General features: G+C 44.0%; 1 long non-coding RNA gene across 1 annotated transcript; it reads right to left on the bottom strand.

Moving 5' to 3' along the window:
* Positions 1–11,364: 11,364 nt before the first annotated feature.
* Positions 11,365–26,445, bottom strand: LOC310710403. Its single transcript, XR_014528041.1, has 3 exons — positions 26,233–26,445; positions 16,200–16,304; positions 11,365–11,782 (listed from the first exon to the last, which is right to left on the bottom strand). It is a non-coding gene; the product is annotated as an uncharacterized lncRNA (long non-coding RNA).
* Between the last annotated feature and the right edge of the window lie 1,300 nt (positions 26,446–27,745).

Genomic DNA, 27,745 nt, shown 5'->3' with positions numbered 1-27,745 from the left:
GTGGGTAAGCAGTGCTGCACATGTTGACTCAAAGGTATATCCCATAGAATTCAATGGGGCATTGTGTTACTGGATTTAGGATTGCATGCTGAACACCAGTCACACCAGATATGAAGACGTGGCAGAAAAACCCACTTACAAAAATGAAAGAAGGGTGTTGATGTGAAAGTTCTGTCTGTGGTAGTTCATCTGCCATAGCTTATTCTCACATGCAAATCACTGTTATCAAGTGTTGACATGTTTGTATCGTCCACCCAACATAACTGATTTGGGTGCTTTGTGCCAGTTTCAAGTGCAGAGCAGAGATGGATGGATGACTTACCCCAGTCCATGGCACTTTGACATGTGTTCACCCAAAGTCTATTTCATCATTAATCAGTGGATTTAATAATAAATAAATAAAATCTGTACAAACGGTTGAATTTAAATGTGCAATTGGATTTTTCTTTTTAATGCACTGCCTCTCAAAATAGACATTTCAAAACTTTTCTCTCCAAGAACTCCTTCACCTTGCCTCACTGTGTTCCTTGGAGGACAAACAAAATACAACTTGACACGACAGCAACAATTGCCATGATTTCAGCAGCTCCAATAAGGGCTGTCAAGATTGCAAGAATTGCCATAGTTTCCTTTCTACACAGGACTGGAGTCCTTATACTTTTGCCTCACATGGAAAGAGGACTGTCTCTATGCAGTTGCAGACACATGAATGTGCTCATGCTCCTACATTTGCGAACAGAAGCACCCTGAGATGATTAGGAGTAAAAGACAAAAGAAATTAAAATAGTACAAAGCTGTAAAAATATTATTATGAGCTAAATAACTCATCTTCTCCATGAAAATAGTAGGGCATTTATCAGGGTAGTATGCTACGCTTCCATCCTGATAACACTGATGTAACTTCGCCTATCATCTTTATAGGTGTCAATTTCAGTTTCTCAATTTTTCTCTCTGAAGTTCAGTTCTTCACATCAGTTTGCATTTTTAAAAAAGACCTCAGGAAAATTCACAGTGAGTTTCTCCCAATATACAGGTGTTTGCATGCAGTTTTGTTTAACATGTATGTTTTTGAAAAGAAATGGTTCACAATATAATGGTTTTGTTATTTGCTACTTTCACTAATACATGCACTTTGCCTAGTTTATGCATTTCATTTTTGTACATAGTATGATTGGATCTTACTCAGGGGTCCATTTCAAAGGGTTCCACATAGACACAGAAATGTTTATATTCAGACCCTTGGAACCACCCCAGCACAGGCATCCCTAGATTTTCGGAATCAGAAAACCTAGTGCAAAAATAGCTTTTAAGTTACTTGCCTTGCTTATAGGCTGTCTCATCATGCCGGCTCTGGGATGCTCTCATGAGATCAGGTGGGGCCGTCTTGAGTTCCCACAAGATCTTGTGAAATCTCATGTGACCACCTCCAGGCTTCCATTGCTGGTGTGCAAAAAGGCCCTGGTCTAGTAAGCAAGAAAAGGCTCTTTTTGGGCTGGAAAAAAAAAACTTTACATGCATCTAATTTGCACAATTTCAACTGGCCAGCCTCCAACAACACAAGGTTGAAATTGCACGTGTTAAATGTGCATAAGATGCAACCATTCTTTACATTACTTGGCTATAGAACTGAAGTGCAAAATTCATGCAAATCTTGAAGGATGGCTGTGTTTTGGTTGCTGTGTTGCTTTGGAGAATGAAGATTAGGTAGGTTTTCCGAATGGAATTTCTCTTTTCCCACACCAGCCACCTTCTCATTTTCTGGTTCTTTCATTTTGGTCCTGTCTACATACAAGTATAGCCATACAACACCTGGGACAGTTTCCTTCATTTGGTTTCCCCATCCAACAGCCATCTCATTTAGCTCAACTGTTCTCCTCCTAGCATCTCTGGAAATGAACGTGACAGTTGTAAATTTAATTTCCTTTCCTGCTAATAGAAAAAGAGATTAAGAACACAAAGCCAACTTCATACCTGATGTTGCACATTACACAGCATCTGGTAACCCCCACCCAATTGTTCCTTCCCTACCAACAGCTTTCTCTAACAATTAATTAATGAATTAATTAATAATCTACCATCTTCTCAGATTCAGATTCAGACTTAAGCTGCAACCAGATCCAGTTTATCTGAATTGCTGACATGAAAAAGAAGTTTAAAGTGTCATCGCTGAGGCAAATAATAATAATTTTTTTCTAACAAACCCACAGATGCTTATTCTGTTACCTATCATGCAGGCTAGGTGAGTTTCATTCCAGTTCTATAAAATATTTCTCACTTGCCCTTCCAGGAAAAGAAAAGAAAAGAAAAGTGTTTTCTCTCTTTGCCAATGCTGTTGTTAGACTCCTTGTAGCAGTGCTCGAATAACCCATCATCAAATGACTTAGCAGACATTCGAAGGCTGTCATTTTGTGTTATGACCCCAGGTTTACTAGAATTCAACAAAGAAACGTATCTTTACAATATTGATGAGGTCATGTAGGGAGCTGGTGATGCTTTCACAAGGCACCGTACCTCTGGTGTTTCTTTCTTCCTTTTATAAAAGCAGAGCAAGTCTTTATATTTGAAATTAGAAGCATCTTTAAAAGCTTGCATACTTTTTGAAAGAAGGAGAACCGTATTTTTCGCCCTATAGGACGCACCTTTCCCCCTTTGGAAATGAAGGCTAAAGAAGCCCCCCGCGACCCTCTCCCGGCTGGAGAGGTGACGTGCAGCTATGGCAGGAGCCTCTCCGCTGCTCCCTGACCTGCTCTTTGGTGGTGGGCTTCCCCCCGCCAGCCCCAAGGAGCAGGTCGAAAGGAACCTGAAGCCTGGAGAGTGAGAGGGGTCGGTGCACACTGACCCCTCTCGCTCTCCAGGCTTCCAAGGTAGCCGCCTGAACGCACCTTAAACGGCACCTTGTTTTAGAGCGGGAAAACAAGAGGGGGAAAATTCTCCCCCTCTCTGCTCAGCGCCTCCTGCCACTTCGCTGAAGGGGCGCTGGGCAGAGAGGGGGAGATTTTTTTTTCTTGTTCTCCCCCCTCTAAAACAAGGTGCGCCTTATTGTCTGGTGCGTCCTATGGTGCGAAAAATACGGTATTTGCTACCCTGTACCTAGGAACATAGAAAACTGTCTTATACCCAGTCGGACTATTGGCTCATTTAGCTCAGGTTCGTCTGCTGTGACTGAAAGCAGTTTCCTGTTTCAGACAGGAGACATCCTCTGCCCTACCTGGAGATGATGGGGATTGAATCTGGGACCTTCTTTGTCATGAGGTTGCCTGGGAAATGCTGGGTCTCTGCAGGTCAAGAAAAGGCTGGAAGCTTCGGATGCAATTGACTTGTATTCACAGAAAGTAACACAGCAGGGTCTCCCTGGCTCAACTCCTTCAGCTTGGGACGTTGCTGGAAACTGACCTCTGGCCCCACCTTTCCTCTCTAGCCTCTGACTTTGGAGCCCCTCCCAACAAACGGAGACTGCGATGTGGGGGTGAGCTCCTCCTTTGGGCCTGCCTGGCCCTTTGCTCAGCAGTATGCAGGAGCAGAGCCAGCAGGACTGAGACTGTCCTGCTGGGGGACACCAGTTGTACCCTCTGATTCCTCCCTGTCTGCGTCTGTGCTCACACTGAGACACTCTAGCCCTGTCCTGGCAGGGCCATCTTCTGACCCCGCCTTGATGGCTCCAACCTCCTGCTTCCAGCACCTCTCAGCTCGTCCCTTCCCCAGCCTCCTCTCTGTTGTCCCACCACCAGGACCTGGGGTCTAAGCCTCTCTTGGCTGAGGGGCTCCAACCACTCCTCCTCATCCAGCCAGTCCTGGACATCCTGTATGAAATGCCCATGCTTTGCCACTGAGCTATGCCATGATACTACACACCCATCAGAGTATTGTGATTGATTCAGTATTAATGTGACAATTTAGATGAAGGGCTGCAGCTCAGTGAGAAGGCATCTGCTTGCACGCAGAAGGTCCCAACATCTGACAGGGCTAGTTGAGAAACCTTCCTAAAATCCTGGAGACATGCTGCCAGTCATTGTAGGCAATGTAGAAGGATGAATGATCTGGCTCAGAACAAGGCAGATTCCAGTCTGTTAAACATAACAGAGCTGTTCCACCAGGCCTTTGGTCAGGGCGCAGCCTGACCCCCTCCTCTGGCAATCTGCACAGAATTTTGCTTAATGGTTGCCATCAATTTGATTTTAATTAATCTTATAATGAATGTTTTTAGAATGTTGGATTATTTTGATTGTTGTTAGCCGCCCTGAGCCCAGCTTCGGCTGGGGAGGGCGGGATATATATAAAAAAAATATTTATTATTATTAAGAAATAATGCTGGTCATTGGGCAGCAGGGTTGACGTCCAGTCCTCACCTCCTGGCTGGGTCCACATTGTGCCCTTACTAACTTTGGGTCTATATCCTGAGCTGGTTGTACTGAGATGGTTTTGTGTGTGTTTACCCTCTCTTCCAAAACAACAGCAAAAGAGAACTGCAGAACAAGCAGAAATGTAGCAGGTGAAGTAGAACTCTGGGTCATAAGAAGTCAACAAGGCTTCCTATCCCTCCTGCATTGGAAAGCCTTAAGTATCAACAAAATAAGACAGAAGCTCATTAATATCAAGCAGGCCAACCCATCTCACATACAGCTTTAATGGATTGGTGTTGGAGACACAGCTACCCAATACAACATTAAAAGGGGGGCTGCCCCGCCTTGTCTACAGCAGTTTCAGGAGGAGAGAGGAAGACAGGCTATACCGTTCAAGGAGGAATTACCTAGTTATGAGATAAGGGGAGATGAGAGCGCAGCCAGCAGTGATGTCCCAGGAGAATATGGGGGATCCTCCATCTCCTCAGGCAGAGGACACTTCTGCCCAATCCAACCCTCCCCAGCCTAGCACAAAAGGCCTCTGGATTACTCTGTAACGCCCAATGTTATTAGCTTAATTAAATCTGGTCTACAAAACAGTTCACCAGGAGCCTCTCACAACCTCCTTCACTGATATCATTGTTTGTTGTTTGATATTTCACTGCTCTTTCTCTGATTCCATCCATAACTGGCACCGACTCGCCTCTTTACGAGTGGATACAGCCCAACACAAGCTATATTGTAGGTCATGTAGAGTACCTGAGAAAGAATGGCTCTTTAAATAATATCCCTGTCATGCAACATAAATAAACAAGAATGAAATGCCAATTAAATATGAATTACAGGGAGCTCGCTGGAGGTTTCATGTACTTGACTTGTGGAACAATCAGAAATCAAAACCATGGCAGCAGCGTGGAAGGAAGCTTCTTGATTAAAGTAGAGGTTCAATTAGGGAGGGAAGGGCTGGTTGGCTGTATAAACGTATGATCCCTGTAAATATAGGTATCAGATACAGGATGAAAAAGAATTCTACTAGGTCAGATCACAATTCTTCTTTCCCAGCATCATGTTTCCAACCGAGTCATCCAGGAAGCTTGAAGCCCGTTGTCAATTAGCTTCTGAGCCAGATTCAAGCAAGGTGCCATTAAAAAAAAATAAAAAAAAAATAAAAAATCAGACCCCTTCATAGCCTGGATCTACATATCCCATAGATATTAGCCTTATTCAGGCATTGCTGATTTAACATGATTTATAAAGAGTGGAGAATGAGTAGGACTGTGAATGCTGTTTTTCCCCACCAATGTGTTCACTATCAGCCCTAGCCCCATTCTGTTCACACACTGGGGGCATATCTGCATGAGAGAAGCATGCCCCCCACAAAAGGTAGGCTTTTCCCATGAGATCTCACATATGAACAGCCCATGATTTTTTATTTATTTTTTAAATGCATATGATTCTGTCACCTGCATGTGATTGTGTTACCTGATTATCTGGGATCATGCACTGAATACAAAGTATCCCTAAAAATAGTGCCTATAGAATATTAAAATAGGGCCGTGAACAAGCACATGAAACCTTGAGTGACCACTAAGATGGTGTGTGGCTTTGCTAAGAATATTTTTAATTTTGCTTTGATAGAGAGCCCATGTTTTGAAATCAGACCCCTTAAATAGGCCATGGGTTGGCAGGGCACATTCTCTGACCTCATTTGAAATTGAAATACTTTATTGTCACTTGTACAGCTTGTATACAGTGAGATTACACGAGTACCCCCCAACCCCCCACTCAGCTCTCTTAGTTTTAATTCCCCTTGTTTACTGATGCACACCCACCAAACCCAAAAGTCAGTTGCCCTGTTGTTATCTTTTCATTCAGCAGCCTAACAGCCCACGGATAGAAGCTGTTCTTTACCCTCTTGGTGTGACTAATCATGCTTCTATACCTTCTGCCCGAGGGCAGGAGATCAAAAAACTGCCGGCCAGGGTGTGAATCAACCCTGAGAATTTTCCTCACTCTCCTGAGGCAACGTTCTTCCGCTATTTCATCCAGCGGATTTATGGGACAACCCATAATATCTTGTGCTGTATTCACCACCCTCTGTAGACACTTCCTATCAGATGATGTCAAACCAGCGTACCACACTGTGATGCAGTATGAAAGGACACTTTCTATTGTGGACCAGTAGAAGGAGATCATCAAATGTTGATTGACATCGTTCTTCCACAATACTCTGAGGAGATGGAGTCTCTGTTGGGCTTTCTTAACCACCTGGGTTGTATTGATTTTCCAAGTAAGGTTTTCACTGAGATAAACTCCTAGGAATTTAAAGGAAGAGACTCTCTCCACACAACCCCCCTCCCCCGATGTACAGTGGGGCTAGTTCTCCTCTCTTCCTCCGAAAGTCCAACACCATCTCCTTTGTCTTGCTGATATCATTAATTGGCCCAGTGGAAGAGGCCTGGCCCACATTGCAAGGTCCAGCTCAGAAGGAAGTGGTTGGCAACAGGTAGCCATACCCTCCACTGGCTGTGCAGAAAGATGATGGCCTCCCAAAACCAGCTGCGGCCATGCCATGCAGCAAATGCCGCCTCTCCCCAGAGCCCCAGGTGAGCGGATATTATTGCTCAGGTTCAAAATGGAAGTCCCCAGCGATCACTGCAAAGAAAGGCAGATATCAAGGGCAAAGAGGATTTTTTTAAAAAAGTAATCACCTATTCTACAGTTGTTTTCAGTGATGTAAGGGTTTACAATACAGACAAATAAGACAGGCAGAAAAGTGTTGTTTACAGATTGTGCTACAAATTCTAAATGGCAATGGGTAAATGAGCTCTCAACGTACTTGACATTGCTAAGGTTAAATCAAATGCCATTCTCAGAAACACTGTAAACAATAGTGTCTTTTATGCTTTGCTCTTGATCTTTAGCTTAATGTTGGTGTCTCAAAGAAAAATGCTTTCTGGTTTGCGGGGAAAGTAAGTAGATGGTTGTGGCCGGGGTATTTTTTAGGCTTTATTTCATTTATTTCAATGTATAATCCCCCGCCCCTGATCTGTTTGTGTGCTTTTAAACCCCTCTTTCAGGGATGGGGAGCTGAGCTCCAATTCCCACCATCCCTTGCCAGCACAGCCAACAGCCAGGAATATGGCAGAACCCAGTCCAACAAAATCTACCCATTTGATCAAAACTTTGACCATTATACTTTAAAATATCATTTCCCTAGGATGTCTTGAAAATATAGCATTGAGAAGTTAGATTTGCTCCCTCCCCTGTTCTTTCTTTCCCTCCCCCCCCCCACACCCTACCTCACTGGCTTAATTTCCTAATTCCTTTAGCATATTTATTGGGAGCTGGGAAGAAATACCTTATCACACATATGTTGGTAGTTATTCTAAGAAGGAAATGCTTTTCATGCTCATAATAATTACATCACTTGACTCACTTTTCAAGTATCTGCTGATCAAGGCCAGACTTTTAATTAAAACACTCATTAGGAGAAACCACTGCAAAACCACATCGACATCACCTTCTCTTCCATGTTGTGCCAAGGTTTCTCAAACAAGAGTTACCTGAGTCTAAAAAGCTACATGGTGTCACATTCAGATGAAGGGCCAATTGATCGGGAATACTTCAGATTTCCATACCTACCGGCACCAACACCAAGAACAAAGACTGAATACCGATGGATGGTCAACTATTGTAAATGAAAGTTAGTCAACACTGAAAACCAGTGTGGCATAGTAGTTAGAGTGTCTGACTAGGACCTGGGAGATCTGGATTCAAATACATTGGATGGCTTTGGGCTAGTCACTGCCTCTAAGCCTCTTCTTTACAGGGTTGTTGTGGGGATTAAATAATGAGGGAGGGGAACCATCTACTCCACATTGAGCTCATTGGATAAAAAAGTAGTACAGTGGTACCTTGGTTCTCGAACTTAATCCGTTCCAAGAGTCAGATATTCAGCTTCCGAAAAACGTTTGCAAACCGGAACACTTACTTCCGGGTTTGCAGTATTCGGGAGCCGATTTGTACAGGAGCCAAGCCATTCGGCCATTCGGGAACCAAAGTACCACTGTATATAAATGCAACAAATACCATATTTTTCGCTCTATAAGACGCACCAGACCACAAGACGCACCTAGTTTTTGGAGGAGGAAAACAATAAAAAAAATATCCCTCTTGCTGTTCTGGCTTATGTGATAGCTGCGCAGCCTGCATTCACCCCATAAGGCACACACACATTTCCCCTTACTTTTTAGGAGGGAAAAAGTGAGTCTTATAGAGCAAAAAATATGGTAAATATTGCATTTCAGGCCTGGCCAGGACGCAGGGTCTTCCTGTTATATCCTCTGGGCTTTACAAAGCATCTGACCCTCACCTGAGCCTACTCCAGCTGAGGCATCACACACCTGAGGCATCACACACCAAGCTACCGAGCCCCACCTGGGCTATTTCACTATTCAGGTCAATTTACAAGGTTTACTTTCCTTTCCTCTCACCAAACCTTTTTTGGGCAGGTCTGCTATAATCCTGATTCTGGAGCAACATCTTGAGCATACAAAACGCCATCTTTGGCAAGTGCAGATTTGTTGTGGTTCAAATTTACATTAAAACCATGCTTGGTCAGGGTTGGCACACTCAGCAAACTGTCTGCTAATTCGGGCAAGTAAACTGCATCTCTCACTTCATTTCAAACAGTTTTTCTACTTCCAACACACTTGAGTGAACCTGTTCCTTTTCCTTGTACAGATATTTTGTTGCCATTTGCAGGCCTGCCTCTGATGAGTTGTCACTTAACTCTGACATCATCTGATTCACTCCAAAGCATCTGCAAACGTCAGCACAAGTCCCACTGCAACGGTTGGCGGTTAAAACAACACATTTCACAGCGCCCCACAAAACGATCCCCTCGGCGTCCTAATCCGCGACATCAAGATTTAACAAAAAATGACATTGTTCGATTCAGACAAAAGCAGATCCAAACACCGGCACAAGCCCCCTCCAAGGTTTGTTTGTCAAAACTCCACATTTCAGAGTGCCCCGAAAAATGTCCCTTCAACACCCTAACCCACGGGTGTCAAGATTTAGCCCTAAATCTGATGTCCAATTCACCCCAAAGTGGCGCAAGATGCCAGGACACAGCCTCCTACAAGGTTTAGCACTCAAAACTCCCTGTTTCACAGTGTCCCACAAAATGAGCCTTCGGCGCCCTAACCTGCAGGGTCAAGATTTTGCCAAAAATCCAACATTGTCTGATTCCCTAAAAAGTAGCACCAATTGCCTGCACAAGTTCTACAGTTTGGCACTGTTTTCAAGTGAATCGGACGACCTTGGAATTTGCTGAAAATCATGATCTCCTGTCACTTGATGCCTGTGGTGAAATGCCAATACCAGTTGATGGGGACAGAGCACCCCCTTCTGAAGCTGAATATTGGAAGATTCAATAGACAGAAGAAAGTACTTCTTCATTCAGTTAATAGCTGAACTGTTAGTATTTTTATGGCATTTATATTTTACAAAGAATAAATTGTACTGGAGTAAAGAAAACCTATATCATGTCATGTCATAGCTGCAAAATCTTATGACTCCAGTTAAGGTCACAGAAAAGGGATGTGAGTGGCACTGTGGGTTAAACCATAGAGCCTAGGACTTGCCGATCAGAAGGTCGGTGGTTCAAATCCCCGCGACAAGGTGATCTCCCATTGTTCAGTCCCTGCTCCTGCCAACCTAGCAGTTCGAAAGCACATCAAAGTGCGAGTAGATAAATAGGTACCGCTCCGGCGGGAAGGTAAACGGCGTTTCCGTATGCTGCTCTGGTTCACCAGAAGCGGCTTAGTCATGCTGGCCACATGATGAGGAAGCTGTACGCCAGCTCCCTCGGCCAATAAAGCGAGATGAGCTCCGCAACCCCAGAGCCGGTCACGACTGGACCTAATGGTCCTTTACCTTTAAGGTCACAGAAATGCTGAATCAATGCCTTGTCAATCTGTGAACTCCCTTTAACAGTGTGTGTGTGTGTGTGTGTGTGTGTGTGTGTGTGTGTGTGTGTGTTAGGTAGTGATAGGAGGGGTGTGAGTTGGCTGATTGTTTTGCTGCTGCTTTGTTGAGTGTGAAAACACCAATAACACTGTCCTTGGTGAGCACCAATAAGCTATCATTTATGGACTGCTTCGAAGGAGTTTTAGAAGCAAGAAGACCCTCTCTTGGGCTCAAGGGAAAGAAACACATTGCATTGGACTTGATACATCTATACTACTGCTTGTAATAGTTGCCCTCCTGCAAGTAAAGAGTCATCTTCAAGGTCTTGTGTGTGGAGTCTGCTTCATCACTTTGAGGATAAAACCACTGTATCACTCTGCATGACTCAGAAAAATAGCCAACAAGACGATAGCCAACATAAACTATGGAATTTGCTCTTATGGATATAAGACCAGCCCGTTGAGTCAGGCCAGAGGCCTATCAAGTCCAGCGTCCTATTCTCACAGTGGCTGACCTGTTAAAAAATATTTCCATCCCGACATCTGTATGCCCTGAAGAGTTCATAAAATGGTGTAAAAGCAGGCATAGGCAAACTCAGCCCTCCAGCTGTTTTGGGACTACAACTCCCATCATCTCTAGCTAACAGGACCAGTGGTCATGGATGATGGGAGTTGTAGTCCCAAAACAGCTGGAGGGCTGAGTTTGCCCATGCCTGATAAAAGACTACAATTACAGGGGGAAAGGGGGATATATGCTGCCAGAATGCATTATATATATATATAGTTATTTATCAAAGTGGTTTTCTTGTTTATAAACTGCTCCGTGGGCATCTGTTGTCCATTTAGGATGCCTCTAAGATTATATTTGTACCGAACAGGAAGATTTATCCAGTGCTTAAAGAAGTGCTTTAGTTGTGCTCAGCATACCATGAGTCAGGAATTCATGAAACTCCAAGGATTAAAAAAAAATAGCAAAGGAGAAAGCAACAAGCTACAGAGTCCAAGGAATCACATTTTATTTACATTGTTTTATACAATTCCGACTCTGATTTTCTGAGGTTTTTGCCACGCTCCTTGCATGAACATCATAATAAGGACTTAAGAAGAGCTTGCTGGATCTTGCCAATGACCCATCTAGTCCCTGCATGCCATTCCCATGGTTCTCTGACAATTGTCGTAGAACAGTCATTGTGGCCACTAGCCATTGAGAGCCTTATCCTCCAAGATGAAACAACGAAACACAGAAATAAAATTCAAAGGGAGGGGACAAGTGTGAGAAATAGAATGGATGCCATCCAGCTGACATGTATCATCTGTGCAAGGCCTCTCTTTTCCCTAAGATCAGAATGATGAATGTCAGCTTTCTCATGTTGCTTCCATATATTTTCCCGCTCCTTAGCAACATTTCAAGAGGAAGCATAATATTGTGAGCTTTGCTTCAGCTGCTGTTTTTAATAACGATTGCTTCTGGAGAGAGAGAGCGCAAAAGTTATATAGGTTATCCTTATTTCAAATTTAGTTACACAGGGCTGGGAGAGGGGGAATAGTTCTTTCCTCGAAATATAAAATCATTCATGTACAAGAATAAGACCATTTGGGAAAGAAATTGTGTCCTCCCCCCGTCATTTTGTGTTTCAGAACTTTATCGTTACATTCTTCAGGTCTTTTTAACTATACTTCCAGTTCCAACTATGTACAGGCATACCTGGGAGATATTGCGGGTTCGGTTCCAGACCATCTCAATAAGACAAATATCACAATTAAGATAGCCACACATTTTTGGGGTTGCTGTTTTGTTTCCCAGTGCATATAAAGTTATGTTACTGCAGTCTACTAAGCCAGGGCCCCCTGCTGTGGGAGAGAGGAAACCCATCTCCAGACCTAGCCAGCTCCACTCCCCTGGCCAGAAGAGGGGTAGTGTTGGTGTGGGAGGTGGGGACTTCCTTCACCTGGAAGTACACCTGCATCCTCATAAGGAGCAATATATGTGAAACTGAATACAGTGGACGCTCAGGTTGCAAATGTGATCCGTGCAGAAGGCATGTTTGCAACCCGCAGCACCACGTCTGCGCATGCGCGGGTTGCATTTCGGCGCTTCTGCACATGCACAAAGCGCAATTTAGTGTTTTTGTGCAGGCGCGAGACCAAAACCCGGAAGTAACCCGTTCTGGTACTTCCAGGTTCAGCGCGGTGCACAACCTGAAAATGGACAACCTGAAGCAACTGTAACCTGAGGTATGACTGTTGTAGAAATGAAAAATCACGGGAGACGAGAGAGGCAGGTGTAGCTAGGCGTCTGTCAGGGCGGACCCTGAGAGCCTATTTTATTGAATATTGCAAGCATTGCCCCAGGTGGGCCTGTGGTTGATTGGTTGATACATACACACAGAAACTTGTAATTGGTTAACATAAGTACTAAGGCGGGAATTACATCTGAAAGGTGGGGATTACATGTGATCATTTATCATTGATGGAGAGAAGGCTGAGAATCGGAGCTAGAACTAGACAGGCATGAAGCCTCCTAATTGAATTGTAACTAGGGATTAATTGGCACAAACAATATAACAATTGGGTTCTATAGTTATGGTCAGCTAGGCATGGAGAGCAAGTACAGTTTGTTTTCCATGAGCTTAGGATGTCTGTTACTAATGATTGATCATAGCATGTGACAATATAACAATCGGGTTCTGTAGTTGTGATCAGCTAGGCATGAAGAGCAGGTTCGTACAGTGTGTGCAAAAGCAGGGAAAAGCCTACAAGCAGAACTTCTCAGAAAGCATTAGAAAAGAGGAGCAAGGCTTCCCCAAAATGGAGCAGTTTTGTGCAGAAAGAGACTTAACAGTTATGTGCAGAAAGAAGACTTCCCTTTATCTCCCCCTTTCTTTTCTTGTTTGCGAGGCATTCTGGGTAAATAAGGCAAAAATATTTCAGGATTAGTGGTGTGCCAACAAATGCCCAAAATAAGTTCGCCAGGGTCGATGGGACAAAAATATTTCGGGATACGTGGTTTGCCAACGCATGCCCAAAATAAATCCGTCCAGGATCGATGGGACAAGAATACTTCGGGATACGTGGTTTGCCAACGCATGCCCAAAGTAAATCCGTCCACATCTCACCTTAGGTTTACTGTTGGTGTTGCCATTTCGCAAAGTAGGCAGCAAGGAGTTTATTAGGTGGTTGAGGGGGAGAGAGAAGCCGAGAGAAAAGACTTATGAGGCCAGGAACGCATTGAAGGAAGCAACATAACAAAATTAAGATGCATATAATGACAAGGGCATATTGAAAGAGATTACGAAGCCAGGTAAGATTAAGTAGCCAAGCAGTAAGCCACTGGGTGAAAGAATCCCAGAGGCCAGAAAATCAACGTCCTGTTTAATGTGATGTGTAATATTTTGCAAATGAGAGATTTGGCTTTGAATGGCTTTGGAATTATCAATAATATTAAAACAACACATGTTGTCAACTTGTTCACATCCATAATGATGAATCATCAATAGATAATCAATAGCACAATTTTGTAAAAGTCCATTATGTAGTCCACTCTGTTCTTTATTCAAAAGGTGAAGAGCTTCCGAAGTAAAATTCAGGGCTTTTTCTGCAGAACAAGCTAAAGAATTAACGTTCATACGATTCTGTACAGCCAATCCAGGGACTCCTAAGAGAGAAACAACTAAAGAGATATATTCAGACCTACTGAAAAAGGAGACAAAAGCATCACAATCGTTAGTCAATTTCACAGAGCGGCGATATCAAGAGTGGGATAAAGGATCCAGAACACCAGGAATAACCTGGATTCCTTCTTTGGCCGCAGAAAATTTTGGTAAAATTAAACCTGTGACTTTAGGAGGTAATTGGGTGGTCATAAGCACAATTTCACCAGGTAAAACAGTGTCTTTGGTTTTTTGATTAATTAAGTCGGTGGTAAAATCAGAGCGTGTATCCTTTGAGATGGTTTTAATAGTGGAGACTAACGGCGGAGGGGGGGGGCTCCCTATTTGTCCTGGCCCGGGAGTGGGGCCCCTAAGGAGTTTCCCGAACTCCTGCACTGATTTGCCCAATGATAGCCTTTACCGCACTTTGGGCATTTCTTGGAAGGTTTAGCCTTATTGGCATCACCATTCCTGTGCACCCCACCGCCAGGTGCTCTGCATTCTTTTGCAAAATGACCTGGACGATTGCAGTTGAAGCAGTTGCTATTCCATCCAGCATTCCTGTCACATAAGTGGATTTTAAACCGGAATCAGCAATGGCCCTTCTCAATTCTCTCATTACAGAATAGGGAAGGGTTTCATATAGCACCTGTTGTTGTGCTGTGCCTGGGTTTGCATAAGAAATAGGGAAAGCAGATGGCAACACCCCAGCCCATTCAGACTCTTCCTCTAAGGATAGGAGCCCTTTCTGCCTTGCCTGAGAAAGTGCAACACGGACAGCTCCCGTGAAACAGGCAGGAGCTGAGGCAGGCAAGGGAGGGGTGGAAGGAGGGAGGGAAGAAAGTGGGGGGGAAGAAAGAGGGGGGGAAGTGGATGTTGGCTGAGATGCAGGCAAAGGAAACACAGGAGGGAGGGAAGGGGGGATGGGGGTGGTGGTTGTGGGCTGAGGGACAGCTCCTGTATGAGCAGATGCAGGAGGGGGGAAGGGGGGTGGATGGGTTGGAAGCAGGCAAAGGAGGGAGGGATTGGCAGGATTGTGCAGGAGGCAAAAGCTTAGGATAAGGAGGGGGGTTGTCTCCAACAGACAGAGATGCAGGGGCCGAGGGAGACGCCTGGGACGCCTGAGGTCCAAATTTTGCCACGGCATCTGCACACTTCTGCCAAGTTAGCAGACAGTGGATAGGAGCCCTGGGCTCTGAAAAAAAGGTTTTTCCAATCTTTTGCCATGCCTCTACCCCCAAGGAGCCTGCCTCAGGGTACCAGGGGCATTGAAATGCAATCTCACATAGCAAACGTTCAATTTCCTTTAAAGAAACATGAGCACCTGCACCTCTCTGTCTGACTAAATGAAGCAATTCAGTAGCATGCACTTTCTGGGACTTTGTAAGCTCCCCCCCCCCCCATACTCACGGTGTAGCCGGCTAAGACTTCTCCAGTCGAGTGAAGTATGAGGCTGGCTGACTGCTTCGGCTGCGCAAGGGATCTGGCACGTCGGGTCACCAGATGTAGAAATGAAAAATCACGGGAGACGAGAGAGGCAGGTGTAGCTAGGCGTCTGTCAGGGCGGACCCTGAGAGCCTATTTTATTGAATATTGCAAGCATTGCCCCAGGTGGGCCTGTGGTTGATTGGTTGATACATACACACAGAAACTTGTAATTGGTTAACATAAGTACTAAGGCGGGAATTACATCTGAAAGGTGGGGATTACATGTGATCATTTATCATTGATGGAGAGAAGGCTGAGAATCGGAGCTAGAACTAGACAGGCATGAAGCCTCCTAATTGAATTGTAACTAGGGATTAATTGGCACAAACAATATAACAATTGGGTTCTATAGTTATGGTCAGCTAGGCATGGAGAGCAAGTACAGTTTGTTTTCCATGAGCTTAGGATGTCTGTTACTAATGATTGATCATAGCATGTGACAATATAACAATCGGGTTCTGTAGTTGTGATCAGCTAGGCATGAAGAGCAGGTTCGTACAGTGTGTGCAAAAGCAGGGAAAAGCCTACAAGCAGAACTTCTCAGAAAGCATTAGAAAAGAGGAGCAAGGCTTCCCCAAAATGGAGCAGTTTTGTGCAGAAAGAGACTTAACAGTTATGTGCAGAAAGAAGACTTCCCTTTAGACTGTACTGCAAAATGCAATAAAACAAGGTACCCCCTGTATTTCTAGCCTATATGGTTAGACACCATGTTTATTATATATGATGAAGTAACTTGTATTGCATACCTGCCAACTGTCCTGCTTTGAGTAGGAAATCCCAGGTCAACGGAAGCCGCCCCAGCTCCTGTTTCAAACTGTGGATGTCCTGACTCTGCCACCGCCACCACAAGGCTGAAGAAGAGAAGAGTTTGGATTTGATATCCCACTTTATCACTACCCGAAGGTGTCTCAAAGTGGCTAACAATCCCCTTTCCCTTCCTCCCCCACAACAAACACTCTGTGAGGTGAGTGGGGCTGAGAGACTTCAGAGATGTGTGACTAGCCCAAGGTCACCCAGCAGCTGCATGTGGAGGAGCAGAGACACGAACCCAGTTCACCAGTCTACTGCTCTTAACCACTACACCACACTGGCTGGAGTCCTCTGCGGTCACTGACATACTTCAGGAAGCCAGGCTGTATTGCCGGAAGTACTGTCCTGGCTTTTGGCGGGCCTCAATTAAGGCCTTGCCATGGTGGCGCCGAGCCAGTGGCAGTGCACTTGTAGGTAGGGGGTGGTAGTGTTGCAGTAAGAGTGGCATGGTGTGTGCCCCAGATTTGGGTTGGAAATGTTGGATAGTATGGTACTGGGTCATGTTTATTTATTTGTTGATTACATTTACATCTCACCATTCCTCCAAGAGGTGGCAAGCACAGTCTGGGATGTATCAGCAAAACCATTATGCTAAGGGAATTACTTGCACTCATGCAATGGGGCCTTTTGTCCTTCTCCCCCTGTGTGTCCCCCCTGCCCCCCGGCACGTGGGGAGAGGAGAGGAAGAGGGAATTTTACTGTATGAAAGTCATTATGCGGCTGCATTGGCTTTTGGGGATTCAACCCTAAATCTTCAAATCGGTTAAGACTGTTTTAGAGTGACTGGGCCAAGGTCAACGTTAGAGGCACCTCCTTCTACCCTTATGGAATTTGGTAAAATTAATCTCTACCAAAGGGGATAGCATACTTGCCAATTGCATCAAAGTCTGCTCCCAAAATAAAATGGCTAAGAGGTTAGGGCTAAGAAGACCTGAGCCAAATCCAGCTTCCTCAGAGGACCTCTGTCAAGTTGGGTATTCTGTCGGTGAGGTGGATCCCTGAGTGCTTACATGTGCTCAGCAGAAAATGCTGCTACAAAATTCCTAGAAAGATAATCAACAGCTCACACAGACCTCAAACAAGCTGAGATTAGAGTGCTCTTAAGCAAACAGATCTCTATTTCTCTTTTTACAAAAGACTTCATCCCAATCTCAATCAGATTTTACACTTTGTGAGGAAAAGCTGGGTGGTGTTTTTTTTTTCCACATGGAGAAAACATCATGATGTATCATGTATATCATCTAGCTTGTGCACAGATATCTTAAGCTATTTCACTACCAGATGAATAATATTGCTAGGGACTGTGAGGTCTAGTGGGAGAAAAAAATATCCCGCAAGTGCCAAAGAATAAGGATATAATTTTCAGGCTTTATTTCCTGGACCCAAATAAGTTAATATATCTACTTCACTGAAAATTGATCCAATCCATATAGCTGCTGCAAAATAAACATTCATATGCACACTTTTCCTACACAGAGATTGTCTACCTTATTCTTTCATCATTGCAGATTTTGACTTTGGTATTTACTATTTGCCAGTCCTGGGTGGAAAAAAATAATACCCATTTTTAAAGACCCAGCTGCAGGCTACAGAAATCAGAAAGTATGGGAGGTGGGCAGGACAGAGATAAAAATAACAACAACAAAAACATTGGAGGTGGTGGGACTGTGCTTTGGAATCAGATCACGGTTAGTACTGACTCCATCTTTTTGCTTATGACCATAGCATGGGTCAAAGGCAACATGGGAGCATAAGGACAACTCTTAAGAGAGGGAATAGATTGAAGATGGTCCAAGCTTTATTCACTGTAAGTTAAGTAACCATGTATGCATGAGCCAGGTCCTGGTCTCTTCATGCTATGGACCATTTTCACAAGAGGTTGGGACATCCCACCTGCTAATCATGTGATATCACAGTGACAACAGATAATCCATATTAAAAAATAAAATAAAAATCTCTTTGTGAGCATGGCTCAAACTGCACCCACAGATGAACGTCCTTTGCATTGCTAGCTTGAATTCAAGCTGGTGATGCTAAGGTTTATTGGCCCTGACAGCAAACCACAGCAGTGTGCCATACATTACATAGGATATAGGGGAAGAGAGTGAGCTCTTTCCCTTCCTTTTCTGTGGGAGCTGCACAAAAAGTGGGGTGAGAAGGCAAGAAGGAGCAAGTAGCATAGAGAGAGCTGGGAGGTAGAATGGGTAGAATTCAGGGGCTTAGGGAGGGCTACAGTTCTCTGGCTTGGATTTTAATCCAAGCTGGAGAAGATGTTACTTCATGCTGATACAAACACTATAAATTCAGTCTTATTATAAACTATGCTCAGGTAATCTTCAGATCCATCACTAGTTTAAGCCATATGCGAAAACCAGCTGAGCTGAGCTACCAAGGAGTTTGTGGGGCAATATCCTTGTCTGATCGCTGAAGAATTGATGCTTTTGAATTATGGTGTTGGAGGAGACTCTTGAGAGTCCCATAGACTGCAAGAAGATCAAACCTATCCATTCTGGAGGAAATCAGCCCTGAGTGCTCACTGGAAGGACAGATTGTGAAGCTGAGGCTTCAATACTTTGGCCACCTCATGAGAAGAGAAGACTTCCTGGAAAATACCCTGATGTTGGGAAAGATGGAGGGCACAAGGAGAAGGGGATGACAGAGGACGAGATGGTTGGACAGTGTTCTCGAAGCTACCAGCATGAGTTTCAGCAAACTGCGGGAGGCAGTGGAAGACAGGAGTGCCTGGCGTGCTCTGGTCCATGGGGTCACGAAGAGTCGGACACGACTAAACGACTAAAGAACAACAACATCCTAGTCTGGAACCTTCTCCTTGATGGGAACCACTGAGACCCACACATTTGTTCCTTGATGATTCTTCTTGGAAGGCTCACTGATGGCCACGCATCTATAGCAGTGTTTCCCAACCTTTTTTGGGCAAAGGCACACTTGTTTCATGAAAAAAATCTCGAGGCACACCACCATTACAGCCCCGTGACGTCAGCGCGCAGCGTCACGCCGGGAGGGACATGAATTGCTAGCAAATTACATAATCACCTCCTTGAGGGCTGGCTCATCTTCTCCGAAGGCAGAACCCCATTAATTAACAGCACAGACTCACACCATAGCCAAGACGAGGGGGGAAAACCTCAGTCATGCACAGTCATGCACATGTGGGGGCTAAATGAGAACGAAGACCGGGCAGAGAGCAGGGTTCAAATCACCCCACCTGGCCAGGACAATCCCTGGGCGCTCCCTTGGGCTACTCGCCTGACCCACCTCGCAGGGCTGTTGTTGCAAGGATAACACGGGGAGAACCACGCGCGCCCCCGGGAGCTCCTTGGAGGAGAAAGCGGGCGATGAATGCAATGCACGAAATATATGAGAGGCGACCAGGTTTTGCAGGTGAGGGGCCCCCGCCAGCCTCCGCTTCCAACACCCGGCGCAACGACGCCAAAGTTTCCCCCCGGGCTCGGCTCGGGGAGCAGCGCTGCTCCCCCCCGGCTCCCCTTCGCCCTCCCAGCTCTCTCTGCCGCCCACTGGGGACCCCCCTCACCTGCCAAGTCCGGAGCGCCGGTGGAAGTTGCATGCATGCATGCAGGGCGCCGCGTTGCCATTGCATTGCACTGCACTCCATGCAACGCCTGCACGCATGCATTGCCTTGCACGCCCGCCAAGGGGTCTCCCCGCGGTCCGATGCATCCTCTCCGGCACGGATGCAGCATTGCAAAAATACCCCCCCCCGATGCAGCCCTACCTGGGGGGCAGCCTCCGCCTCCGCCGCTCCGCCTCCGCGGGGATCCCTGGGCTCCATCCTGCCGCCCGATCTCCGCGGGGGCGCAGGCAGGCTGCGCGGGGTCTGCGCGGAAGAGCCCCTGCCTGCCCGGCCGCCGCCGCTGCGTTCATTCCATGGCCGGGAGAAGAGCGCTTCAAACAAAACGCCCGGCCCGCCAGGCCACGCTGGGAAACGTAGTTCGTGCACCCCACGCGGGCGCGGAGCCCAAGGGCGAGGGGACTATGGATCCCGGCAGCCCCCGCGCCGGGGACGGAGGGGGAGAGGCCGGGTGCAGGGATGGAGGGACGGGTGGGCGAGCGAGTGAGTGAGTGGCAGCCGCCAAGCTTTGGCCGAGAGCCAGGAAGGGCCTCCCCGGAGGAGGAGGAGGAGGGAGGCGCAGAGCGGGAGGGAGGGAGGGAACCCCAGGGGTCATCTAGTGACAGCGCCCCAATCGAAAATTTGACTTTAAAAAAAAAAAATCTTTCGAATTTTTAAATTTTTCCCGCGGCACACCAGGCAACATCTCGCGGCACACTAGTGTGCCACGGAACAGTGGTTGGGAAACACTGATCTATAGAACTCAGGCACGTTGCTTGGCTTCTCTGTTTAGACCTGTGACAACGAAACTAAAACAAAAACAAAACCCCATATCTGCAATCTTGTTCCATTTCTAAGTGCCTCATAATCAGCAGCACAAAGCCTCATAATGAGTAGCTGGGTTTTGTCTCAAGAATCAAATGGCGCAGCGCCTGGTGATGAAATAAATCCTGCTAGTCATGAGTGAGTACAAGGCGTTGGCATCCGGTACTCAGAAAGACGTTTCCATTTTAATGTCCTCCTTCATTGCAAAGGCAAATGAAGTGCCGAAGAGCAGCTCCTCTAGTATTATATTTGTGTATTGCACTGGACTGTAGCAATTATCCAAACAGATCCTGTTATTCCTTCTGCAAGCCAAAAAAACAAAACAAAAACCTACTCCTTTCTAGGTGTTTTCATTTGGAGATGAATCAGAGTTCTTAAAAAAAGGAACACCTAACCAAATCATTCAGATTATGATGCCAAGTGGGGAAGTTTCACATAGTTGCTATGACAAATTAGTTAGAATGATATGAGGATGATATTGAATTTGTGCCAGTGAGGGCATCAATTCTGGTTCCCTCTCTCCAAGCCTTCCAACACAGATCCCATGGCTCCTTCTGAGGGAGGAGAAAGGGAGCCCCTGACTACTCGGTCCTCTACTACATTATTTAGATGTGGGGAAGGAATGGGGAAAGGGTTTTATCACACTCGTAGTACATTCACATTGACATTTAATGAAAATTCAGAGACTTCCAGAGAGCTAATTTCCATGATGAAATTTACTCATCTCACTTGCCAATTTGGCACCCTCGTGCAGTGCTTAACGTCATATCAGTTTAACAGGCCAGATTACACTTTTTGCCTGGAACATTTGCTTAGACGTTGAACGTACCATGTGAGGATGTTACCGAAAGCTCTCTGTTTCAGAAAATGTGAACTTCCTGGATTAATAGATCAAGGGCTGTATCCTCACTTGTTGGCAGGACAACAGTAGATAACTTACAAATATATGTAATACGTAATGCATGATCTTCCAATTTGCGATGTAAAGCAATGGTGGATTTAAATCCGAATGAGCTCCATCATCGCCAGACATTAAGTATATTTTTATGCATATATGTCTTTAAAAGTTTATAGGCCTACAGAGCAATCATAAGCCCATATAACTCAGAAGCAGGTGCTGTTAACTTCAAAGGGGCTTATTCCTTAGTAAGCATCCTTAGGACTGCACTGATGTTATGTGCTGGTTTTGCTTCAGTGTTAAAATGAGATTTTTACTGATGTGTGGAAGCATTGTTTGAAACCCCTTACAGCAAAAAGTAAGTCCACTTACGTGTTGCTGTTTCGCTTCTGACACATATTAAAGATTCAGTAACTGAAATTGCAGTTGTCTTGTATCAGTTATTGCTATAAAACCATGTACATTATATAATAAATTGCAATTAGCACAAAAAGAAGCGATTGTTAAAATGTGAGGGTTACTAAGAATAGTGAAACAGATTGCATGTCAGCTTTGCTTTAAAGGCAGCCTTAAAAACCCAGTCTATAATTGGACATTGGGCAACCATAGTAAATAATTTATTGCAGAAGAATTTAAATCAAAGAGGGTTTATATTTTATTTAAACGTCGTTTCACCCAATATATATGTGTGTAAGCATTTTTTAATTGTTTAGATTTGCATGTCTGTTTATTTTATAGGATAATACTTGATCTGGCTAGGTGTTTGAGATGAATAATAATAGTAATTATTTTTTTAAAAAAAGAGTACACAGAACAACAAGCTATTACTTTTCCCCATAACTGCTATGATACACTTCTGAAGTGGGGTGGGGGGGGGGATACTCCACTGGAGATAGCAATATGATGAGGGAAAGCCTTCCTTCTAGGTACAGGGAATAAATTTGATTCAATTGCATTTAGAAGAGAATCTAGCTGAATTGCACTTTCTGAAATCATATACAAACCTAGACACAGTCAACCTTCAAAATTCACACCTCCAAATTTTGCAATATGGCCCTACAACCAAGTAATGCATGCAAAAATGAAAATATTGGGTAAAGTGTGCCCAGAAATATTAGTGAAAATAATATGCAAAATGAATTATGTTAGAAGAAATTGCTTGCAGAAATATATATATATATGTATATATATATTTGCAAACTGATGTTGAAATTTGGAGAACTGAATTTAAATTTACATTTGAAAAAAACAAATAAAAACCTGTCCAAAATCTAAAATGACAGTCATTGGTTGCTACTACCAAAGACTGGGTAGAAGCAGCCCTGAAGCACCTTTCTGAGTAACCTACAATATGTCTCAGGGAACACTTTGCACATGGCCAGCCACACATATGCACTAATCTAATAATTCTTCCCCATTTGTATCTTGACTTGTAACACACTCCCATGACATACAATGAATTGTAAAATGTGACTTTCAGGCAGTACCTAGTGAATGTGTCCATCTGCTTTCCTTGAGTAAAAGCAATATACTTCATGCACAGGACAATTCATTTCATTACTAAAGTATACTGAAAGTGGTTTAATGCAATCTGGTCTCTCTATGCAGAATATATAGCATTCTGATTCAAATTTGATTACTCCTCCTTCCCCGTGATGCACGTTCCTAAGGTTCTTCTGTAGAGTCTGTTTCCAATAAGCTAATGTGCTGCTAGATATTCCATATGCCCATAATTTCATGCAGAGGATGGTGTGGCTGGAGGTATTTAAAGCATACGTCAGATCCTAGGAACACAATCCTACACAAATGCCACATTCATATACAGATCTGGTTGGCACATCTGAAGGAAACTTAGGAAGGTGCAACAACTTGGGAAATATTCAGGCTGGTAAATATGTATGAGCTGAAAATTGTAATGGGATAGTGAATGGGTTTACGTTAAGGCTTTGCGGTAATTTTGGATGATGGAGGCAAGGTCTGTTATACAGGTTGCAGGGAGTTAAAAACCATCTTGATTCTAAATTGAATGGCAATTGGCAATTTTCCTATGGAAAAGAAAAGTTGGACTGGAAACAGACCATTGTTGTTTATTTTTTAAAAGAGAGCCAATAGTTGTTTTGAGAAAAGCATGGTTTGTCCTGCTGTCACCTCTAGTCATGGGGGGGGGGTTGGTTGGTGGGGGAGGTGACAATCGAATGAATGTACCCACTACAAAACTACAACAAGCATCCTTTTAAAACACTTTCAACTCTTCTCCAAAACTATACTGTTGAGGGATAGTAAAGCACAATATCTCTGGCATTAAATTCCAAGGATGATCACAGCAGGGGTGTGGCGATCACACAGGGCCCCCAGACGTTTCACGATCTATTGACCCTGTGCCACCACTGCGGTTGCTTTCTTCACTGCCACCACCCCGCTTCTCACGGGGACACACGGAGTCCAGACAGTTGTTAACATAATAACAATCAAGTTTATTTTTAAGTGCAGGAATAAGCGTATGGTTTCGGTTTATTTTTCTCTTGTCAGTTTCTTAAATCTTAGTTCCTAACAACTTCAAACTGAATTATTCCCAACTATCTATCTAACTCCCTAACAATTCCTCTCACTCTCTCACAATACAACTTGACCAACCCACTGCCTATTCCACCCTCCTCCTTCTCCAACACCCAAGCCTTAACTCCCAACTGACAAACCTCAACTCCCAACTGACAAACCTCAACTCCCAACTCCCAAACCTCAACTGACTTTTCAAAACCTCCTACTCTATCTTTTACTTCCCCCTTGCATTCTCACTGGCCAATCACATCACACCCATTCTAACCCTTTCCTTGACCCATCCTAGGAGGCAAATGCCACAAGGGGCATTTCAGCCCCTTGCTTTCAGATTGCAAAGGACAAGCCCAGCTCGACCAGACCAAAAGGCCCACTTATTCTAGCATCTTGTTCTCTGGAACGACGGTGGATGATTCAAGAGAAACAATAAACATGTTGGAGCACATGCTAGCCACAAGGAGAGTCAAAAAAATATTGACTTTATTACTTGGTTGCCATGACTGGCATCTGAGCTCCCACTCTTTGGGTTTCATATTAGTTTAGAATTTGATATCTATTTTCTGCCAATATTAATCCTATACAATGGTTTAAATGTGAAGCGTGCATATTTTCCTCTTCTTTTGAGATAACAACAAGAGTGCAAACTTGTCTTCTCTGAAAATAGACTAAGGTTGCACTCTTATAGGTGCCTATTCAGAAGGAAGTTCAAGGGAGCTTACTCCTAGTTGAGCACAGGATTGCAGCCCAAATTGCCAGGAACTCTATGAAACACTCATAGAAAATACGGTCAGAAATGTTACCAGGTGAATCTTTTTGCTGGCACTATAAACTTAAGCCCAGCAATTAAGCTACAAGTGATAAAGCCTAGAAGGTTGTGGGCTCTAAAGCTCTTTGATGGCTCATAATCCATTCTTCCTCTTGGGCATCTGAAAATTCTTGATGAAGTAGCTGAAATTGTTATCGCCCAGCCCGATGGGGATTTTTCACTTGGTCTAATTCTCTGTGGCTTTGTGTTTCATGTAGCATCAAATCAAGGAGCATGAGAGTGGCTCCTTGGATGGTGTAGGAGAAAATGGGAAACTGTACGTTGAAGCCTACCCAAACTTGAAACAAAACTGTGAAAAAATAAAATCATCAGCAAGTCCGGAACGATTGCATTTCCAGATGTCAAAGTTTGCCTTTGGGACTTTTATATGGTTGGAATCAACCACAGATTAATTAGAAGTTGATTGCTACAGCAGGAAACAGTGCATGCCAGTCAGAACGAAATGGAAAGGGTAAAAACTATAAACAGGCCTCTCTCATATTCATGCAACTCCATAAGTTTTAATAGAAATTGTGTCTCCAAATTATGTGGTAGAAGAGGAAATGGGAAGAGTGTGGGAATGTTCAGGGAGGCAGGAGAGGATATATTGTTTAATGATAACGTTCTGAACTTGCGTTAGCAAGTTCTAGATCTTAGCAGAGTTTAAACATTCCCCTTTAAATGCACAGTGGTTTGCTTGTTGCAGGCTCATCTGAATCTCTATATAAGATTCCTGGTAAGATCCCTTCTATTCTCTTTAAAAGAATAGACACGACAAAGGAAATAAGAAGGAAGGATTATAAACTTTTTCAATACGCAGTTACAGCAGCAAGAATTCTACTGGCCCAGAAGTGGAAACAAGAGGAAACACCGACGAAAGAGGAATGGAGGATGAAATTAACAGACTATGCAGAACTGGACAAGTTAACAGGGAAAGTTAGATATCTTCGAGACCAAAAGTTCATCGAGGACTGGGGGAAATTTGTGGAATATCTGAAAAGTACATGTGAAGTACAAACATCGCTAGTGGGGTTTAAAGAAGCACTGTAAAAGCTGAGGTATATTATTAAATGAAAATGGATTATTGGAGGGGGGACTAATGGTAATAGAGAACAGAAGAAATGTGTAATGCGTATGGATGATTGTCAGAGAAGTTGAAGGAAGTCCAAAAGTATGGAATTTGTGAAAATTTGGATCAAAATTGTATATTTATGTTAAAAATTAATAAAAAGCATTTTTTAAAAAAGAATAGACACGACAATCTTATTAAAGTCAATATAAAAGTAGTTTACTCACATTCATTCAGTTCACAGTTGGATCCTTGAAGGCGGACTTAGGTTACAAAAGTATATATACATGTGGAACTATCCCATAAGCGAGTTAGTCCCAAATGACTGCAAACACGCAGTCACTTCTGCTAACACGTAAAAAAGCAAAATGGAGAAAAGGAGCAAAAGAAAGAGGTGTGCTCCCCTACCCAGATTAGGCCACGCCGACATCTAGTCACATGCAGAGGAAGTTTGTCCCAGCTCAGGAGGAAACAGGAAGTTTTCTCCTGGCTGGTACAAAGCACCTCCTAGCATGTCCATTCTAGTAATGCTTTACTTGACTGCTATGTGTTTCACATCCCAGAAAGAGAAGGGATAAGAAGCAGACAAAGAATACATTCCACCCGCACAATCACTGTGTGTGCATGTTAATTTTTACACAACCTTTTATACAAATAAAATAAAATAGCAGATTAATGTGGCAAAGGGGTTAAATGGACTTTTGAATGAACACTTGCTAAGTGACACTAACTGGAAATAGATTGGCTTGGCCCACCTGACCATCAGGGATTACATTTGTAAAGGAAGGAGGACATCATGGGCTTCAGGCAGCACTACATATTTCGTACACATTGAGAGTTCCATCTGTGGCAATAATAATAATAATAATAATAATAATAATAATAATAATAATAATAATAATAGTATTTATACCCCGCCCATCTGGCCGGTCTTCCCCAGCCACTCTGGGTGGCTTCCAACAAAATATTAAAATACAGTAATGCATCAAACATTACAACCTTCCCTAAACAGGGCTGCCTTCGGATGTCTTCTAAAAGTCTGGTAGTTGTTGTTTTCTTTGACATCTGGTGGGAGGGTGTTCCACAGGGCAAGTGCCAATGGGAGTGGAAGTGCATTGGGAGTGGACATTTTCCATTGTTTTCATCTCTACCAGTCCCTCCTGTGATCAGACTGGCTGGCTGGCCATGTGAGGAGATACTCCACCCCACTCCCCCAGGGACTAAATCATCTGGTACTACCAGAGCCTCGATTTCTTGGTAGCATACTTAGAAGTGGGAGCTATTCTCCACCATGGTATCTGTGGAATCTTCCAAGAGCAGCAATTGAAATACAATGATCACCAGCAATAACATCTAATTCCTGTTGTTGTTCCCTAGATCTTCTGTTAAGTCTCCTCTGCCTTATGAAAAAATCTTATTATTGTGTTATTATTTATCCATTTTCACTTATTGCCATTCGCCCCAGAGGCCTGCTGTGAGTCAGAAAGACAAGGCATAATATTGCAAGTAAATAAATTAAATCACATATTACACCCAGCCAGGAGAATTATATGACAGTGTAGGCAAAAGAAGCTAAAGATGGCAAGAACAAAGAAATCTATACTGTTGTCACCCCCCCCCCATTGCAGTATAATCTGTGGTGGTCCCTTAACTGCCTAGTGGTAGGACTGGGTGGCTCAGCCAATGAGAACACGGAAGAAAGCAGTGCTGACTACCCCAACAAGAGAATGTAAAGGTAAA

This window comes from Podarcis liolepis, assembly GCF_965112155.1.
Source record: "Podarcis liolepis genome assembly, chromosome: 6".
In the NCBI taxonomy this organism is placed as follows: Eukaryota; Metazoa; Chordata; class Lepidosauria; order Squamata; family Lacertidae; genus Podarcis; species Podarcis liolepis.
The sequence above is the reverse complement of the archived record's forward strand: the minus strand, read 5'-3'. Positions and strand labels throughout refer to the sequence as shown.